Below are 8,786 nucleotides of genomic sequence, written 5' to 3' on the forward strand. Positions count from 1 at the left end.
TGAGAGAATACATTTTTGTTATTGCAAGCCACCCAGTTTATGGTACTTTTATTATAGCAGCCCTAGGAAGCTCATACAACAAGGAGCCTATATTCCCTCCTAACAAGTGGCTACAGCCCAGTAAGGTACTCCCAGGAGGTACATCTCTAGCCAGATGGCATCGCTCATCCACCTAAGGCACAGAAGCTACAACAGAGGTCCAGAAGAGAAAAGATAAGGTCTTAATGAATGCAGTAGCTCCTGGGGGTGACTTCAAACTGGGTTAGCTTGTAAGACCTTGGACAAGAGCTCTGTAGGAATATGACATAGGATAACTCAGGAGAAATTATGTCTTCCTGGGAATGCTATCTGCTAAGTCTTTGGAATTGGTAGGAATGCAGGCTTATCCTTCTTTGTTCTTAGAAATAGTCATTCCTTACTTCATGAGGGAGCATAAACTAGTATTTATTACGCTACCCTGAACCAGGTCGTTTTGTGGGTTTTATTATATATGTTGTGCCATTTAATCCTCCCACAATGCTATGAAAATTCTCCACTTTATAGACAAGAACAGTGAGACTCAGAAAGATTATGGAACTCAGATTTTAACATGTAGAAGTAACATGTACCCTTTGGTTTCTGGCTTATGGAAGAAGGAGGAGGAGGAGGAGGAAGAGGCAGGGAGGGGGGAAAGAAAGAGAGAGAAAGAAAGAAGGGAAGGAAGGAAGGAGGGAGGAGGGAGGGAAGGAAGGAAGGAAGGAGGGAGGGAGGAGGAGGAGGAAAGGAGGGAGAAAAAAAGAACTAGCATTTTCTCAATGCCTTCCAGGTGCCTGAGCTGGCATTTTAGGCATGCACTCATTGAATCTTCATGAAACCCTGTGAGGTAGGTGCTTTTCTGATCCCCATAGTATGCCCTGCACCATTCAGATAAGGAAACTGAGATTGAACAGGTCAAGTAATTGCTGAAGCTGGATGAGGGATACAGCAGTCTGTGCTTTTGTCTGGATCCAAAGTCCTTGCTCTAAAAGAAGAAAGTCCTGCTCGTCGGTTGAAAGGGCTTTTAATATTTTCATTCATTCATTTACTGATGAATGCTCTTTATCGTTTTATGGATTTTGGAAAGAAGGCAGTTGGGTGTAGCTGAGAGGACATCAGCCCAGGTGCTGACAGACTTGGGCTTTGGTCTAGCCTGAGCCTCAGTGTCCCCATCCATGACATGTGGGGGCTCTAATGGCTGATCTCGAAGGCTCCTTCTCGTGCCAAGAGTCTCTAATTTTGTAATTCCCCAGCCTTGGGAAGAAATCACCAATTAATATTAATACAACAGCTCAGAATGCTAATTTGCCAAGATCTCAGCTGACGGCAGAGTCAGGATTTTAATCCAAGCCCACATGACTGCAAAGTTTCTTCACTTTCTTCTGGACTTCCAGCCTTCTTGGGAAAACAGAGGGACTAACAAAGAGATTGAGGAAACAATGCTGTCAAACCGGGTGTGCGTGAGCAACACGAATGGGACCAGTAGCCACAGGCTGGGAGTTCTGGCAGCCCAGAGGGCCTGGCGTGGGCCTGCTGCGCCCTCTGGTGGAACACGCCTGAATCGGCTCCTCTGGATTTCTCTCTTTTTTTTTTTTTTTCTTCTTACAAACAGAGGTTTTATTGCGTTTGGTCCACAATAGTATTTCACATTATCTCATGGAGCAGGGCCCCTGGGTGGGGGTCCCTGTGCAGTACTTGGCGGGGCGTGTGGCCGGGGGAAGATGGAGAAGTATAGCTTGTCGAGCCCAGAAAGGAGGGTTGGGGGCTCCTTAAAACCTACTGAGGGGCCGGGCATGGTGACTCACACCTATAATCTCAGCACTTGGGGAAGCCGAGGCAGGTGGATCACATCTGAGGCCAGGAGAATCGCTTGAGCGTGGGAGGTGGAGGTGCAGTGAGCCGAGATTGCCCTACTGCACTCTAGCCTGGGTGACAGCCACAACTAAAACAAAACCTACTGAGGCCAGAGTGGGTTGGGGGCGGGTAGCATGGAGAGGGGATCAGGCTTAGCTCCAACAACTCAGAATTTCACTTCCCTGTACGGCCTTCACTTTCCCCACCTGGCCCCGGGGGCAGATCTGAGGGTCTGAGGTCTGTTGGTCCTGGGGAAATCCAGTCACTTGGGAGCCGGAGATATTTAGCATCATGGCAGGGCCCCCTTTCCCAGGTGACTGATTTCCCAGCACCTTCTCCACTGTCCCTGCCCCATTCCTCAGGAATAAAAAACAAAACGTATTTTTATTTTGTGAAGACTTCCTGAAACTTGCAGAGAAACCACAAACTGCTCAGCTGACAAAAGGGGGAAGAGGCGAGGCAACCAGAAACCTTTGGGAACCGGTTAGTCTCTTCTCCGCAGCACAGCCTGAACGTGCCAGCAGGGACCCTCGCCCTACACGCCCTACACGTTATCGGGATATGGCCTTGACCTCCCTCCCCCACAGCCCGGTGGCTCAGCCCTGCGAAGGACCAAGGCAAAGGGGAAAAAAGCTCTGCTGCCTGATCCCACGCTGCCACTCACAGACCTTTGGTTGATTGGCAGCACTGAACCAGCTAAGAAAAAAAAGATGAAAACACAGAAAAACCCAGAAACCCAGACAGGGAGACGATGTGGGAAGAGAGCGTGCTGGGAGCCTCAGTAGCTGGCCTCCTCCTGGTAGTAAGGGGGATATTCAGGGACCTCCCCCGGGTCCGGGCAGTCGCCAGCGCCTGAGGGAGCCCCATCGGCTACTGTGCCTTGCGGGCAGTACTTGGGGTCATATATCTGTCGGCCCAGGCCGAAGACCTGGCCGCTCTGGTTGGCGCCCTGCGTGTAGCCCATCTGCAGGGACATGGAGGAGTTGTCACACTTGTCGGTTCCCAGCTTGGTGTCATACATGTGCCGCCGCGTCCCGGGAGCCGTCATGCCCACCTGGCTCGCACACTTGTTTGTGCCCATCGGGAGGCTGATGGTCGAGTGGTCCATGGGGGGCAGGATATGGTTCTTGGGGTCATAGAGATGCCTCCTCGTGCCGTACGCGGTCATGCCCGACTGGCTGGCGCATTTGTTGGTGCCCATCTGCAGCCCGATGACACACTGGCCGGCCTTCATGGTGGCGTCGTCGAAATTCCGCTCCTGCTTCTCCGAGTACTTGACGCCGATGTCCACCCCGCTCTGCAGCCCCTTAGTCTTGGCCTTCCCCGCCAGGGCGAGAAGAGACACCTGCACCTGTGTCATGTTCCCACTCTCAAACAGGTCGTTTGCCTCGAACAGGTCCACAGGGTTCATGCCGTAGCTGACCATGGCCTTGATGAAGTTGGACAGGTTTTCTAGCTGGTGCCAGTTCTGCATGGAGCGGTTGATCTTGGGGACGGAGCCCGGCTGTAGCTTGTTCATGAGTGTGCATAAGATAGTTCCGTCCTTCAAGCCCTTTTGGAAGTCGGGGCCGATGGAGAGGCCGGTGAGTCCCTCGATCCAGGTGCGGAGCTCTGCCTCCTTCTGAGGGTCATATTTGGACAGGAGCCGGTTCTTGACCTCGGCCGACAGCCCGCACGAGGGGCCCTTGTTGAACTGCGTGGAGCTCATGGCTGGCTGGCGGGCGGCGGGAAGGGGCCGGACGGGACGGGACGGCACCGCCGGGCGGGCGCGGGGTTGGGACGCGCTGGGCTCCGGATTTCTCGTTTTGATACCAGAATAGGTGAAGGGACTACAGGGAGCAGGAAATGGTTTTCCCAATAGCTTTTGGAAACCAGTGACCCCAGCTATTGTCCTAAAATGTAGACTGCTTGAAGGCATTTGTCACTCCTCCGTGAAGCCCAACCGCCCTTTGTTCATTTATTGATGAAACTAATTATATTTTGTTTCTGATTTTATAACTTGTAGATACTTAGGCCAGGTATCAAGCAGTGAAACCCACCAGAAATGGTACCTTTCCCAGCTCAGCTCAGGGTGAGGGAGGGCAGACGTTAAACCTGTAAAATTCAAAATAAATATATGGGCAGGAAGAAATTCTCCTTCCTTCACGCTGCCTTTTGTCCTTAGCTTTCTCTCCAATCTCTGGACGGGAAAAAGATCTTTGTCAAGAGCAAGAGCCAGGTGCCGTGGCTCATGCCTGTGATCCCAGCACTTTGGGAGACCAAGGCGGATGGATCACTTGAGGTCAGAAGTTTGAGACCAGCCTGGCCAACATGGCGAAACCCCTACTCTACTAAAAAAAAAAAAAATACAAAAATTAACCAGGCATGGTGGCGTGCACCTGTAGTCCCAGCTACGTGGGAGTCTGAGGCAGGAGAATTGCTTAAATTAGGGAGTAGGAGGTTATAGTGAGTAGAGATCACGCCACTGCACTCCAGCCTGGGCAACAGAACAAGGCTCCGTCTCGGAGAAAAAAAAAAAGACCAAAGAGTGAGACCAAAAGACTTTTAAACATAAAAAATGCTTTTAAAATTATGTCTAGCTTCATTTGTCGCAGATACCGTGCTCTGGGGATTCTAAAATAACTTCTAGTCTGTACTGAAGCAATGCCCAGAGTCAACCATGAAGGCTGTATTGTGAGCCTCCAATAGGAGGGCACTGACTCCCTGGCAGGGAGAGAAGAGGGTGGGAAATGATTGGGGGCTATGGTGGAGGCGGATTTTACACATTTATAACCTTCACAACAATTCAATAAACTAGGGACCACCATACCTATTTTACAGATGAGGAAACTGAGGCCCAGAGAGATTAAGATGCTTGCCCAAGTCTCAGAGTTAATAAACTGCAGAGTTGGAATTTAAACCTCGGAGAAACAACTGATAAGGATTCCACAGTCTGGTTTCCAGTCTCAGTTCTGAAAATGCTTGCTTGTGTAGCTGTTGGGATATCTGTTTTGTTTTGTTTTTATCTGTGTTGTAACCAAGCAAGTTATAGAGAAATGCCACACTTTGAGACAAATTAAAGAGTCCTTTGTTAGCCAGCGACTGAGAGGCAGCTCATGCCCAAAATTCTCTCGGCCCGAGGAAGGGTCTAGGTTTGTTTTTATATCGTGGTCTAAATAGGGGAGGGGGGATTTTAACTGAAGCAATTTTTAGAGAAGCAGAACTGGCAAAAAGTTAAAAAATTGATTGGTTACAAATGCAGTTACAAAAAAATAAACACTTCCAGGTGCAGGGGCTTAAACTATCACAAAAGATTGATGGAGGGGTTTTGGGTGCCATCCACCGTGTGCACCCCCAGGAGCTGCTGGTGCACCTCACCTCAATATCTTATCAACAGGTGCATTCCTGGACATGCTGTGAGTCAGTTTTACACTAGCTATGCCTGGAGGGAGGGGAAAAGAGGTTACAAATGAAGAGACTAAAATGGAGTCTGTCTGGCTCTCTCTGCTAGGAGAGAGTCACTCAGGTTAAAACAAGGTAGGGTATCACATCTGCATTATGAGGGCTCAGTTAAAAGGTATCTATAATTTCTTCCCTGTCTGCCAATATAAGGGCCTCTACAGAAAAATGGGAAGGTGGTCACTGAAGGGCTTAAGTGGACATGAGGAGACAGGAGCCCAGGTTCGAGCCCAGTCGTTAGTCATTGATGAATGACTGCATGGTTAACCCAGCGGCCTCTTCTTAATCTCACAGCTTCACCAGTAAGTGAATACAGAACATCAGAGCCCTCAGAGATTCCCTTATCCAGCTGTTTTTAAAGTTCTTAAACAGAAGTCCAATTCATAAAGCCCTTCAAAAAATAATTTTTTTTGCTATTTTTTTTTTCTTTTGGTGGGGAGGTGGTTATTGGGAGAGAACGGCAGAGGGGATAGACTCCCATCTACTCGAACTGCCCTGCAAGACTGTGGTCCTTTGGTCTGAAAAAAAAAAAAATTGAACTGAAAAGATCAACTAACCTCTCCACATTCCTGATAGGAGAAAATGAGGCCCAGAGAGGGGAAGCTACCTAGCCAAGGTCACACAGCTGGTTTCAGCTAAGTCCTAACCTCAAGGTCTCATTCCCAGTTCAGTGCTTTATATACCTCACCCCCATCCCAGCCGGACCCTCAATTAATTATTAAGAGCAACTCTTACACCTGAAAGTATTTATTAGCATTATCAGGCTACTAAAATGCCATCACCTACTCACATAGTGGCTAAAGGATCTGTTGTGTGTGCCAAATTGCCCAAAGTTTCAAGGCATTTTAAGACTTGTGGTTTTTTTCGGTTTTGTTTGTTTATTTGTTTTTGCTGCCGTATACTTTTTTATGGTGGTAAGATACAGATAATATAAAATTTGCCAGTTTAGCCACCTTTAAGTGTACCATTTAATAGCATTAAGTACATTCACATTGTTGTGTAACCACCAGCACTATCCATCGTCAGAATTTTTTCATCATCCCAAACTGAAACTGTACTCATTAAATAATACCTCCCCATTCCGCTACCCACCAGGTGAACCACCTTCCAATTTTCTGTGTCTCTGTATTTGACTATTCTACGTACTTCATATAAGTGGGGAATCCTATACTATTTGTCTCTTTGTGACTGGCTAAATTCACATAACGGTTCATCCTTGTTGTCGCATGTGTCAGCATTTCCTTCCTTTTTCAGGCTGAATAACTTCCCATTATTACCAACAATATCCCCAAATGTGGCATGCGTCGCATTTGTTATCCATTCATTCCTCAATGGACACTCAGGTTGTTTCCTCTGTGAGTGGAGTTGATAACATTACTTACTTTGTGGTGTAATTGTGAAGACTGAATGAGGTAAAGCGGTTTACCCAGTGCTTGGTTATGGGCTAAGAACCTCGGCAAATCATTCCTGTGGGCAGAGAGGGGGTGAAGTAGTTTATAATGTGTTCTTATCCCTTCCAATGCACTCATACTGGTATTGAAACTCTCTCATGCAAATGTGGTACTTTACAGTTTCCAAACCACATGCATGCTGGTGATCCCACGTGCGTTCCCAGCCCTTCTCTGTAAGGTTCACAGGATGGTGCTGGTATCTCCATTGCACAGAGGGCAAAACTGAGGCAAAGAGAAGGCCCAGATCAGCCAGATATTAGCAGCTCTCAGTGGCTGGCTGTCTCTCTGGCTCTTGGGGAGTCCACTGTGGTAGATTGGGTTACGTCCAGCTATATTCACCTCCCCAAAGGAGAATTATGCACCCCAACTCTATCAATATGAGGCTATAAGACTTGCTCTGGCTAATATAATGTGAGCATAAGTGACGTGTGCTACTTTGGAGCAGAGGCTTGAAGACTTAGCACGTCACTCACCAGGTCTCTTTTCCCTCTTCTGTGGCATCTGACGACGTTCTAGAGAGAGAAAGGGAGAGACACAGAGAGGCAGCGTGCTCCGTCAGCCTGAGTCCTAAAGTGGAGATAGTGTGGAACAGGGAAGCAGTTGACACATTATGGATATAGAGAGTGAGCAAGAAGCACACCTTTGTGATAAGGTTTAAATCCACTGAGATTTTGAAGTCATTTCTTACATAGTAAAACCTAGCCTCTCCTGACTAATGTATCTATAAAGGCAATATCCTGTGCTGAGAGTAGGGATTTATTATATTGGCTCTAGATGAATATTGACTGGTCTATGGTGCGTGCGTGCATGTGTGTGTGTGTGTTCATGGCACAGAGAATATGAGAAAGTAAAAGCCTAGCCCAAATTGTCCCAGATGCTGTATAGAGAGGCCTGTTTCTCATTCTTCATCTCTTCTCCCCAATTATTTGTATTACTCTGAAGAAAACTTTCTGATCTCTGTGAATTCCATGATAGCAGATAAAGGTTTTCTTCTTTCCTAACTTATTTGGGGAAATGACTTTCAGGAGCTATGTATTGGCTCTTAGAAATAATTCTAGCAGCCTGTGTTTCCTGAGTGTTTATTCCCTACCAGGTACTACACTAAGAACTTCTCATGCTCTGCCTCATTTTCACTTAATAATTCGCATTGGTATTAAATGCTGCTATTTCCAGATTTTTGAGACAAGGAAATGAAGAATTAGAGATCTTAAGGAACTTTCCAAAGCCACACAGCTACTAAGAAGCAAGGCTGGGACTGAAATCCAATTACAGTGTTGGATGATTTCTGACTTGTAAGTTTGGGTCCCTCTTACTAGGTACTATTATGCTTGCTTCCTCTGCTATTTCTTTTCCCCCCACCCTCTGCTAATTCTAAGCCCCACTCTTTGCTCACCGTAGATTGTAGAGGGGAACCTCCTTTCTCTAGTCCTGGTTTCAGTGAGGAAGGATTTTTTTCTGAGCACATTCCTGGTTCCTCTCCGTGCTTTATCCATTCCTGGAAAGATGAAGGATTGTACATTTGAGAATACCTGGTCATGCCCAACTCAGCACTTCTTCTGACAGGGAGGGAGCTGCTCCTTCACCCTGCCCCCTTCAGCAGGAGGCCTGCCCTAGTCTTTGCAGCCCACTTTTGGGGTTCACTATTAGTGGCACCCTTCAGCTACCAACCCTAAAATCTTCTCCAACCTGACAATATCACTAATAAAGAAAATATTCTGGCCTTCCTCTGCATCTTTTTGTTCAGAACTCAGACAAGGCAAAGGAATGCTATTTATTCAGTCCTGCATAGAGCCCCAAATGGGCATCCTAAGGGAACTGCACAGGTGGGAAAGATTTCATTTTATAGTTGAGGCTCACAGATGTTAAGTGATTTGGGCCAGGCGCAGTGACTCATGCCTGTAATCCTAGCACTTTGGGAGGCCAAGGTGGGAGGATCCCTTGAGCTCAAGAGTTCAAGACCAGTCTGGGCAACATCAAGAAACCCTGTCTCTACAAAAAATACACACGCACACACACATTAGCCAGATG

General features: G+C 47.3%; 1 pseudogene across 1 annotated transcript; it reads right to left on the reverse strand.

Annotated features, from left to right (window-relative positions):
• Positions 1–2,256: 2,256 nt before the first annotated feature.
• Positions 2,257–3,802, reverse strand: LOC111550347 (annotated as a pseudogene). Its single transcript, XR_002734008.2, has one exon. The product of XR_002734008.2 is annotated as a calponin-2 pseudogene (transcript).
• Positions 3,803–8,786: the final 4,984 nt, after the last annotated feature.

The sequence above is a fragment of the Piliocolobus tephrosceles genome, chromosome 14 (assembly GCF_002776525.5).
Source record: "Piliocolobus tephrosceles isolate RC106 chromosome 14, ASM277652v3, whole genome shotgun sequence".
NCBI classification, from domain to species: domain Eukaryota; kingdom Metazoa; phylum Chordata; class Mammalia; order Primates; family Cercopithecidae; genus Piliocolobus; species Piliocolobus tephrosceles.